The sequence below is a fragment of the Wasmannia auropunctata genome, unplaced genomic scaffold (assembly GCF_000956235.1).
Source record: "Wasmannia auropunctata unplaced genomic scaffold, wasmannia.A_1.0 LD336076.1, whole genome shotgun sequence".
NCBI classification, from domain to species: domain Eukaryota; kingdom Metazoa; phylum Arthropoda; class Insecta; order Hymenoptera; family Formicidae; genus Wasmannia; species Wasmannia auropunctata.
The window spans coordinates 1,805,997-1,818,901 of NW_012026814.1; the positions used below are offsets into that span (position 1 = coordinate 1,805,997).

At 38.5% G+C, this 12,905-nt stretch overlaps 1 long non-coding RNA gene across 1 annotated transcript; it reads left to right on the plus strand.

Annotated features, from left to right (window-relative positions):
* The first annotated feature begins 3,001 nt into the window (after positions 1–3,001).
* Positions 3,002–7,741, plus strand: LOC105449233. Its single transcript, XR_974315.1, has 2 exons — positions 3,002–3,215; positions 3,313–7,741. It is a non-coding gene; the product is annotated as an uncharacterized LOC105449233 (long non-coding RNA).
* The last annotated feature ends 5,164 nt before the right edge of the window (positions 7,742–12,905 follow it).

A 12,905-nucleotide genomic window follows, 5' to 3' on the forward strand; every position in this document is an offset into this window, starting at 1 on the left:
CATGTTTCCCTCTCATTCGCACGACACTCTCTTTTCTTACATTATAGATGTAACATACCTTCGAGCTGATTAATCGATCTAATTGCAACACTTTATTCTCTTCTTTATGCAATAGAGTACGCTCGTTATAGCGAATTGGTTGCCCTGCGAAGACGAGTCATCAATAATGATCGACAAAGATCATTGAAAAAAATCATTGAAGTATTATGCAATGTTTCATTTAATATTTATGTTTCTCTCGCGAAGATCGGATAGAGATCTTTCTTTTTTTTTTTAAATTGCATTTCTAACACTCTTCGGTTGACCCAAAGACAATATGGACGTGCATACTTCTATAATACAATATAATGTGCTCGATCGGTGACAAAAATTAATGTTTCCTAAAATCGTTTACCGTCCATTTTGCCGCGCCAACATTGATTTATCAATTTCGACTAGATTGAATAAAATCGCAGCAGCGACTTGCACGTAGGATTATCGTTTCTATCCGATCTTCGAATTCGCGAATTCGAATCGTCCTTCCGCGCGCGGGATAATCTACCAGCGGCTGACAATATAAATATGATTAATAGATTCCGAAAGAAAGTGTATACATAACAAAAACGAAAGCTCTTTTTTTTCTGTCAATGAAAGAGGCCCGCAAAATCATCGCCTCGTCTTCTGTCTTCTCCAGAAGCGGCGAATCATTGTGGGCTCACTCTCCGTGGCGTTGCGCGCCGACGCAAGTTTTAGACATGCCTGTCTATAATTTTCGTAAATAAATCTCTTTTTATGCCTACATAACGCCTTAACATCTAAACGCCGAACCCGATCGCCGAAGAACGTCGATTCTCGATCGCAGGGCCACGAAATTCGCTTCTCCAACTATCTCGCCATTCGAGCCACGTAGTTCCTGCAACTGATGTAAAATCCAACGGCAGCGATTTTCATCTAGTAATAAGCTCAAGTATACAAACTGCTTTGCAATTATATTGTTTGCATAAAATCCGTACTCTTATATTCGTTAAGATTTATTCATTGGAAAATTCAATGGACTTTTTCCATCACTTGGGAACTAATTGGCTCGCTTTACATTCTTTCCTTTGCCATCGCAAAATCTCTTAGTAAATACATCTGCATTTTTCCGATATATATACAATATATATCTATCATATATAGATTTTTAGAATAGAACTTTATCGTGTTTCACTATTTCTTCTCTCGCTTTCTTTCTTATCTCTTATATCTCTTTCTGTATCTCTCTCATTTATTCAGTGTCATTCATTCTCGCCTTCAAACTAAACGTAATAACAGGCTTCCTTGAAAGTAGTACGGCCGAAAATACGATAAAGCTACATGACTGTCTTCAAAATAATCAAAATGCGTCGCATGCATTTATTAACCCCAGAACGACAAACAGATGGGTTTATAAATTAGCTGCCTCATTTCTCGCGATCATTTCAATACTGTTTCCTTAATAATATCGAATAGATTCGAGATATGAACAGTATGCAAAAGAGAATTTATCGATTTAAAATTCCACCGATAAATTCTTCGTAAATTATTCACTAATAAAATCTTCGGTGTTAGTGCAATATCCACTTTCTCGTAGAATTGAATATGAAAACATCGAGAGATATGCGCTGGACCGCGACACGTGTGTGAAGAAAAGCTTTTATCAAGCGATTTGCCGTTCTAAGGATTAAAATTTTCGTTCATCACATACTTTCACCAGGATGCCCAATCACGTCCGTTTTCGCAACTTAAACCAGCATCTGTCCGCACGTTTTGAGAAACGTGAATGCGTGACGCTTATAAATTTTCTCTTTCCCGCTCGCAAATAGAATAATATACTTCTATATCTCTTTCTTTTTCAAAAAAATAAAGCACTGTACTTTCTAAATACCTGGATGGCATGCATGTAACACTTCTTGCGTTCCGTTATTATACCTCATCACACGTATATAAAATCTTTTATCCATCATTTCAATCTCCTCCCTCCTCCCCCCCTCACTTTCCCATTCCTCTCATCACTTTTTAGCCCAAAGACAATTTTTGTTCTCCCTCAAAAAGTGCAACACACAAAAAAGGGCGGCCGATCGTCTGCTACAGGCACTGCCAAATCGGGGGAATTCTTACGTCCTAAGGATACTCCTATAATATTCTACGTAACTTTCGATAAACGCATTGTTAAATAAATTTTTAACGATAAACGCGCCGCGTTTAATACCAGAGAAAAATAAATCTTTTGTTATCTATACAACGCCGAATCGTATTTTTATCCTAAAATCGCGAGTGTCTGTACCGTTCGGACGACCGACCTGAAAAGAAATTTAGCATCTAAATATCACACGTAGCGCATCTCGTAAATCGTTACAAATAGCATAAAACTTTTCTTTGCATTCGAATAGCGTAGTATGATAAATTAACAACGGTCCGATGATGTGCGATCGAGTAATTCAAACTGAGAAAACAAAATCGAGCTATGCTGGAACGAATTTGAAACAACTAATGCCATTCTATTGCTTGAAATCGAGCGACAAGCGGCACCTAAAGTAACAGAATGTATAATATCTATTCCAAGACAGAGAATAATACGAGTTGTTCTAGTTCCAAGCTGTAGATGTATGTATATTGTCAAATAATCTGGTATGTTAAGGAACCAGTCATTGCAAATGCTCTTGACGCAACATACGATTATTATCGCCTTTACCGAGCGCATTTATTTTTTATATTTAAAATAAAAATCGCCAAAATAATTCAATTAACGAAGCGCTTTGTAATTAAGGTATCCAGTATAAAATAATTTTAAAAATATAATTTAGAATTTACTGATTAAAAATTATGGAATTAGATCTTTTATTATGATAGATATAATATGTAATGTAGTATAATATACATTTAATAATATATTTAATATATAAAATAGATATATGTGTATATATTAATATATGCATATATATGTTTTGCCGAAATATGTAATAATATACCAAACGCAAAATGTCTTTTATAAAATAACTTTAGAAAATTATTTTAATATTTTTATTATCTGTTTGGATAAATATAATATATATGAGATTAAAATCTAAAAGAAGCAACCAAATAACTCTACTCTTATTTTTGTTTTATCTCAATAACATTATTATATCACGTTCGAAAATTATTTTGTATTATATATTGAAAAACGTATAACTTCATATATCCCATTATGAACTACTTTTCTTTTAGACAAGAAGGCGATATATCACGTTCGAAAATTATTTTGTATTATATATTGAAAAACGTATAACTTCATATATCTCATTATAAAATACTTTTCTTTTAGACAAGAAGGCGATAATAATTAATTTAATCTATCGCGTCAAGAACAGATTCAATGACATGCCTTGAGAGCAGAAAAAGATATGTCAAAGTAAAACAGCCGTGAATGCGTTTCGCCTCGCTTTCTATCGAGCTTCACCATGATATCTTAGTCGACTTTTGTTCCTTCGTTTCGGTTAGAATTTTCCCAATCTCCCAAACCGACACCAAAAAGAAAAAAAGAAAAAAAAACAATACGTACGTATCTAAAACGTATCTAAAACGCAAGGAATTCCTCGCTTCGCATGGCGCGTCGCCGCGGGCGCGAATCGCCGTAAATCGTAATATATAAAACCTAATTAGAAAGAGATTAATAAGCCCAATTATTACGCGCAAGACTCGAGTTAGACCTGATTAAAAGCTGTATAAGTAAACACAAAGACCGATTCGTAAAAAGCATTTTAAGACGCTTCACCTACGTACTCTTTTGTGTATATATAATCTATATATGTATACATATATAATATTTTTGCTTACTTATATCCCAAATCTACGAAATTTTTATCTCTCCCACCCACACGCTTGTTCTCTTTCTCTCTCGTATGGTCACGTTTCTCGACTTTTCATCTCGTCTTTTATTTATTTTTTCTTCCTTTTGTTTCTCATAAAGTTTTTCGCATCGACGCGGCGGACACGCGAGTCTACGCGTTTCACGCGACAGCTTCGTATAGTCGGTCTTGTCTCTTCTCGAATTCTTTTGCTCCTTTTTCTCTTCCCTCATTTTAATATCCATTACTTTTTGACATATCTCTATCTGTGTGTGACTCGCTATGATCTATAATCGTGGCAGCCAGCCGAATGATTTCGCGCAGACGCTCTGCGTCGCCCTCCCGTTTATCGTTGCCGCGGCTTTCGCGAATCATTCGGACGATTATAAAGATCCTCCTCCGTTCCCTCGCATTATCCCCAAACCCTCTTTCGTTCCCCGTCTCTGTTTCTTCTCCGTGTTATTTTTGTGTTTTCACGCATTTTAAATCGTTTTTTCAAAGGCACATGTATATAATGAATTACAAATATCGTCAGCGCGACGCGGTCGCGCCGTTTTCCCTCCATCATATCGTCGTCGTCGTTGCCGTCGCTCGTCGCTTCTCTTTTTATCCTTTTACCTTTTTTTTCCCCTTTTCGCTTAAATTTTGAACAGAGCTAAGCGAGAGTGTGCAAGCCGCCGTAAGTGCGTGCAGACGTATCGAACGAAGAGAAAACGAGTCGAATATCTTGAAAGAATATACAACGAAGGAAGAATATCCGCGGTTCGATCAATATCCATCACATTCCTTACCTAACATTCTTTTTTTTTCTTTATTCCTACTCATTAATATGTAATAATTATATTCACTTAAATCCAAATTAAATCCCATTAGCGAGGGAAAATACAATAACGAGCCTGTAACGTAGTCAATATTTTTTCCTCGATCACATGGTATAACGTTTCTTATAAATTTCTTCATTATGAAAATAATCTGATAATAAAAATTCGTACAGTTCGTAACACATTTATTTCAAAAATTAAAGACACGATTTGTTCAAGAAACAGTTTGATTTAAAAAATATTAATTGCACGTATACAATCAGTTAGTTATTTATATAAAAAAAAGTCATTGCTGATGCATTTATATTTTAGATTTTTAATAAGTGAAATTTATTATTGATAGTCCAGATATTATCTTTCCTGTTAAATTATAAAAAATTAGAGGATCTTTTTTACCTAATTAAAGTAAAAGAACAACGCTATTCATGGATCGGAGTATTTTCGATTAATAAGCAAAGGAACAAGCTCGGCTCCCAGGAGCAACTTACAGAAACTTGGCACAGCAGTTACGATAACAGGCGACTTATCAACAGGATGTAAAGAAAAATGAAAATGTGACGTCTCTTTATCTTCATACTTTTCGATCTTTCAGATCTGACTCTAACCTAATTCTAATTCTTTTCGTAAGAATTCGTGAATCTCGGCAAATTGGTCAAATCGACGGAATCGTAGATATTAATATCTTATGTATTTTTAGGATATAAAATGGACTAAAGATCTTAAAGAGAACTGTGTTCTTCTAACATACTTCACGTGTAAATTTTAATTCTGTCTTTCTATTTCCATCTTATTTAAAATTGGAATTAAAACTTGAATTTGTAACGTATTTTAATTTAAAACTATGAAAAACTATATCTACTTTTTAAATTTCTTAAATTGCAGTATAAGAAAAAGATTCGTTCACCTTTGTTTGATTTTACACTTTCAAAGAAATATGTGATTTTGATATTATTATATTTAAATCAAGTAAAATGCGCCTTAAATTCAATTTTTGCAATTAAAAAAATCCTTCAGCTTGACATGCATTTCAAGTTTAATGACTGATATTGACGAAAATTGCTTGTATATGTATTTTAAAAATACATACTTTTAACAATCCAAAATTAGATAAACGTTATTTGTGTCGAAACGTCAGTACGTTTGCCGTAAAGTTTAATTGTAATGATAAGGCACACGAGGTCTCCTATGAAAATAAGGTTTCGATGCACGATCCGCGATTTTTTTTAATTCGCCGATTTAATTGTCTTATTGACGAAAACTTGATCGATTAGAGCCAAGCGAAAGATAATATCGATTTCGGACAGAAATAACCGTGTCGCGTCGCTATCTGCAAGTTTCTTATTCCCCACATTTTTTCCCACACAAATCACTTTTGCCATTTTCTTTTTACCGAACGATATCTCACTCCTCTCCTCCGATTTTATCACTATAATTATCACTTTCGTTGCTGTCCACACGACAATTCTTTTCGCTGGCACTCTCATTCTTGCCTTCGATCTATCTTCTCTATTTATATTCCTTTTTATATTCTCTACACACCTCTTCGGATCGGCGCGACCACAAATTCTCGCGGGAAAAGAAAAACGCCCTAGGCGCGCGCTCCCTTCCTTTCCTCTTAGAAAAAACATAGAAAAAAGAGTCGTTAAGAGCTAGGACCTACCTAATAGTACTCTTATGTTACTAATAATCTAATAATCTCCGTCGATGACGGCGGTCCGTTGGCGTTACCCCTCACGAGACACGTCTCGAGCACTGCAGTGTTTCGCTTTTACAGCCAGTTTCCAATCCGCTTCTTAATCGTACTTCTCTCTCGACCGCCGCCATTTCATCAAGGCCTCGTGAGGCAGTAGTATTATCAATTATCATTCAATAACTATGTATCATCGATCCATAATCATATTTATCAATTAACTTCTATCGTTTACCATGTCACCGCTCTCTTCAACTGCTACACGTAAACGTCATCATCGTCGACCACGTCTCATTCTTCTCTTCTCGTCGTCATCAACATTATACCCATACGATACGCTTCACGTTATTTATCAATTTACGATCTTCGGCCCTGGCTCTTCGTCTGTCTTTCCTCATTAAACATCCAGCAATCGACGAACGAGTGAATGTTGACACCCTCGATCGAAATCGTCTCGCTCTCACACACCCTTTCTCTTTCTCTCGCTGAGATCTCCTCTTACTTCTCTTTCTATTTTTCTTTTCTGATGCCTTAATCTTTTTGTTCGCTTACTATATGATACGCATCAGCATGCGGCCACTATCGATCGACCGGACGAAGTCTGGGGAGTAAAACACTATCGTCGATGATTTCCAAAAAGAAGGAAAACCACGCGGATCGCGTCGGTTCTAGTAGCTCGGGACCGAAAGGATAGATTAGTAATAGTTATTGCACTTGGACGGAAGATGAGTCCTTCTGGCCTACGATCTGACTCCAAGTTGTGGAGCTGATACCATCCAGGAAGTCAAGTCAAAGTTCTTCCGCTTTCATACGGCCAAAGAAAATTATGTTAAATTTTGTGGCACTTCTGCTTCTTTTCCTATTTCGACATACATTCAGTGTCGAAACAAAAAAAGAAACACAATTGCGAATCAAATCTAATTTTTTGTTATCAAATAAAATACACATCAACAATTTCCTAAAAATCCTAAAGATTTAGTGCGTTCAATAATTTATTATTATTTTCAAAAATAAAAAATATCTTATTTCTTCAGTAATTAAAACTCAAAGACAATCCGAACTTATTGAAGAACTTTGTTAAAAATTTAAAGCATTATGAGTTTCCTGGATGCGTATTATTGTCTAAGGATTCCTCCGTATGAAGTAGAGAGTGCAAGGACTGTAACTGATATTGTCTGTATATTAAAAAAAGTTCAATTTTGAGGCTAAAATATTATACAATATAAAACAATGTATCTTATAACGTAAATCTAATTTATAAATTTCTCAAAAGATTTGCAAAGCATAGAAGATGAGATATTTTTATAAACTTCAGATAAGAGAGTTGCATGATTTTGACAGTGTACTGAAAAATCCATCAAAGCAATGAATTTCTGGACTATAACTAAAAATTCTTAGAAATGTTAGACATGACTTAACTAGATCGGGACATCCAGTTATTTTAAAAACACATGCAAACGTGTTGCTCCGTATTACACAGATATTGTTTTTTATTATGTATCTTTAGATACTAAAACCATGGAAATGAAAATATTAACGCTCACCGTATCATGATACGGATACCGTGCATACATACAAATAATATCAGTTACAGTCATTTCTGTATGCATTCCCCCACGTATGCGGGGATTATCCTCGCACTCTCATGTAATCCGGGAAATTTCGAGGGACGGGAGTTTCACCTTCTGAGGTGGTGAAGTCACCCGCCGTTTGACTGGCTCGAGACTTCGTCACGATTGTTTGAGGATCGATCGCGAGCGCCGCTCGCCGAGGAGCGCGCGATCGCTCGCACGCCCACAAGAAAAGGAAAACTAAATCTATCGCTTCGCTCGCGTTTCAGCCGTCGCGCATACTTAACTGTATACATGAGTTACGAGTAATAGTAGCAGTAGTAATAATAGTAGTAATAGTAGTATAGTTTAGCTTGTCTCATAAATATTGTCTACAGTATGGAAAGTCGGGCGGCCGTGGCGCGCGCATTTGGCGTGGCGTAGGAATACGGGACCTGGTGCCAGATAGCGTCCGAGTACGGATACCTGGGTTCGAGTATTTGATTATATTGCAGATTTCAACGAGCTAAAAAGCCCAAACCGTACGTTCAGCACTAAACTTTCCCAATTTTTATTACGGGTTCAGATGCCGATTGAGATTAAAGTCAATTTGGTAGATTTTAACGAATTAAACATAAGTGATGTATTCGTAAAGATTCCAATTCAGTTGATTTAATTTCAATTCAATAATCCAATAGAATTTTTCTTAAAAAAAAAAAATAAAATGAAAGTTTGACGAACTGATTGAGAGTAAAAGTTGGAAATTACCAGCTTTCACTAATTAATACTCAATTCTTTTGCAAAACATCACAAATTATTTGAGCTTTAATAAATCATCTATTTAACTAACAAAGCTTAGTTTTATCTATGATCGACAATTATGTTAGTTTGTGTTATCACGTTAAATTAAACAAAAAATTAATGAAAAAGGGAAATTTAATTATCATTGTTGAATTAACGAAGAGGAAAATCATAGATATGGCTCAAATAAATAAGCATTACATTTTTATCAGAAATAAAATGGAATAATTGTTTATTCCATTGTATAGAAGTGCTCTACCATTTAGGACCGTCTCGCATGTGTTGCAAGAAGTTTGCGGTACCGTACTCGGTACACGGCCGTTCGTCATGCCCGTCGACCCGATCGCGCGCGACCAAAATGTGGAAGAAGAGAAAATAAAGACTCGTGTGTGTGAAAGAATACGCGAGGGGCCTTAACGAGGACGCTTAATTAAAAGGAGTTAATCATACGCTTTACATAATATAAATATATATACTCTTAAATGCATCATATAGGAATCTACGTTTGTGTATCTGGCAGTCTGGCGATCACAATGCTGTAGGAATACCTCGCGGTAGTGTGGGCAATATATCTATATGTATGTATATAAATATATATGTGTATGTATTGTGTAAACGTGCATGTACGGATGCGTGTGCACGCGTATTCGCACCCACGCGCGAGTTTGCGAGTGTGTAGACATATACGTGTGAATACGTATATGCAGGGGATGCCTCTCTCGTCTGTCTCTCTATCTCTCCTTACTTAGGATGCGGGGTATGTTCGAATATGTATGTAGGAAGCATAACGAAATGCGGGAGACAATCCACGCGAATCCCGTGCCTAATACTGTGTTTGCTTGTGGTTGCATCGCTGCGAGGAATACAGTGTAAATGGCTGTCTTGTGCCTGGACAAGACTGTGGAAGCTTCTTCACCGCTTTCAGGCCGTCAGTTTAACAGGCGGCGTTCCCGTCTTTCTGCGTGCAATTTTTAGAATATCATCTAAATCTACAATTAGTAGTACGAGTGACTAATATTATATTAGTAGTATGAATAAATTGACTTAATTTACAGTAATTGTATAATATATATCCGCGTATTATAGAATTTTAATAATATAATTTCGTCGCGAAAATATTCTCCGAAATATAACGAAATGATTTAGAGTTAGGAAAATTAAATGGATAAATTATTAACACTTTCATGAGAATTTTCTAAAATATAACTTACGCGCGCGAAACGTATATCACTCCGCAATAAATATTTTATATCTACTATACACCAAAAAATAATTTCGCAATAAATTTCGTAATAAATTTTACCGTACCTCTTTCTAATAATAAACATAAATTTTACCCTAAATATATGCCAATAAACTCAATATTTTATAAACACCTGCCTGCAAGTTTCATAAATAAATTTTTAAATAGAAAAAAATTTCAATATATATCTTTTTAGATATATTAATTAGGTTTCTAAATATATTAAAAAGAATCTCTAATAAATCTCTCACTGGGTTAAACGTGTATGTCCCGTAACGACGAGCGAGTAGATTTGAACGGTAAATGAAAAATTGAGAAGACATTTTGCAATTCGCAAGATTCTCTGGAAATACGATTTCATTAAAGGAAATTATATTGAATGCAGGAACTTGTATTTCACCTGCGTTTCAAAATCAAATCGCGTCAAAATAAAGAACTCACACTCCAACAAAAAGGAACAATAACTATTTATACCGACCAAAAATAAGCCAAGATCGATGATAGACAGTGTGAGTCAGCGATAAGATTTCCAATTTTCGCTCACTTTCGTTCACCCCGTAATGTCATTCGCACCCGCCGTTACTGCGTAACGTGAAATTAACGGCATGGCCGCTGGCCTGGCCTGAAAGAGGTGAAGTTCTGGCTCGCTTTCGAAGATCAGCCTCTGAGGATTCAGGGCCGTCTTCTGAGCGACTTTATCGTCGTTGATACTGACGTGACTTCGTGGCTTGCAGTCGTACGTTATCGATGTATCGCGCGAATATCTGTAATGTGTATCGGGTCGACGGACGTTTGCTGACGTGGCCGCGTTTTCGATCTCTTCGGAATAATCGCTTTCTCTCACCCACTCTCGCATCTCTTTCCCCCCTCTCTTTCTCGATTTTTTTTTTGATGTCCCCAGTGAGCCACACGCGCACGGCTGCGCCCGTTTAAAAATATGGAACCAGTGTGACCAGAATGGTTGCTATGGAAGAGCTCCGGTTTACCGGACGGTCTCAGTCCGACCCGGAGCGGGCCCTCGGAAGAAAAGAAGAAATACGTTGAAAAAAAATTCTCTCTAACGATCTAATTACGCCTCGAGCCCGCGTTTGCCACGAGATCGCTTCACTACCTTAGATGTCATCGAGAACGAAATCGCGCCTGAAAGCGAATTCCGTTCTCGTGATTTCATCACGTCAATATCGCGGTTCAAGCATAAAAAAACGACGTGATGAGCAAGCGATCCGTCGGGCACGAACCGATGAACAAACATTTCCCGTCTCGACGGGCTCGAGGCTGAAGTTCCTGGGCCATACGAGGTGCGCCCCGGGCGGGAAATCGACGCGTTCTCTTGTTTACACGCGGCATATATCTCGTTACGTAAAAATAATAATTAATTAATTAATTAATCAATCAATTATGTGATTCACATAATAATAAACCTTAAAAAAGGATAAAAAAAATATGAATCCAAGATCGAGATGAGGGGGTGGGCGGTCCCCTCTCCCGAGAAGCAGAAGTCTCGACGCTCACTGTCGTCTTTAAAAATCAATTACCGTTCTCATCTCAACGTTATTGTACACCAACTTCAAATCCTTCCCAAGTTCCTTCTTCTTAATCCCCTTCCCAATTTCGCTCTCTTCGAAGTCGTATATGCCGGGCGTCGATCGTGCGCGAGAGAGACGCGTCTTCCCTTCTTCGCGCGTATCACTTCTTCCGTTCTTCCTCTTCGTTCCTCCCGTGGTCTCTCCCGCGCGCGATCGCGCCCATAAACGACGCCGACGACGAGCATTGGTCATCCACTCTCTCTCCCTCTCTTCCCCCCTCCCCCCCCTCCTCGTCACCTTACACGAGTTCTTGCTTGTAAATCTTCTCCTTGTGCATTCGCTCCATATGCCGCGCGATATGCATCTTCTGCTTCGCCTTGTAGACGCAATGAGGACATTGAAACTGGGGCTCCTTGCCGCACTCCCACTTCTGATGGTTTCTCAGGCTACTCTTCAGCTTGTAGACCCTGCCGCAGGCCGGACAATTGAAACCCTCCGGATTAGACGAGCCGGAGCCCAGGCCCTTGCCCAAGCCAGCCCCGGACCGCCACATGATCGACGGCACGCTCCATCGTTGCCAGGCCGCCGCCCATTTGAGACCGGTGATGCTCAAGTCCTCGGCTGGAACACAAGACCCCCGGCTTTATTAGTATGTGTCCCGCGCGAACGCGGTTGAGGCAAAATCTTTATTGCGTTGCCAAGCGTTCGGGTGTGGGAAACGCGACCGACAGTACCCGGTTCGTCGTTCCCCGGCTTTCGACTTAAGAATTAGAGCTTAGCGGCTAGGGGACGGGGCTTTATAGATCGATGTCGACGGCTCGCTGATTTGGTACCCTCCGACGTGCCTCTTCGCGACCTCGTACACTCCACACCCGCCTCTTCTCTTTTCCCTCGTTCTCTCCTCGGACGGACCCTCGTTCATGTATTTAAGAAATAGTTCAGAGGGGAGTAGATAGAGATCGAGGTTGTTGTCGGGAGCGGAGGGGGGGCACCTCCTCGATGTATCCTAGAAAGAAAGCCATTTCGAAGAAGAGCCACGCTCCAAGGATCGCTGGATCCTTGCGAGCCTCGCGGCCCATCCTCGATCGCAGGTGCATCGATGGCAACGACCGGCGCTGATCACTCGTCAAGGAGGATAGAGGAAAAAAAAATGCGTGTCCTTCGTATCCCTATACTTTCGAGCCCCAAGCAGCTAGTTATGAGCTTCGCATACGAGGAAGGAGCGGTAACTGCATGTTACGAAAGTAACATTCACAGATCCGAGACCAACAGTTCGTTTAGGCAGTTCTGTAAGATTTTGTTTTTTTCGTCAGAACTCCAAATGGTGCCAGCCGAACGGTGAATGTTCCTTTCGATGCGCAAGCGATGAAAGTTCGATAAGTGGCATTTCTATATACAAGACTCGAGAAAGGTTAGTGCGCATGCTACTCCCCTGATATCGTACAGG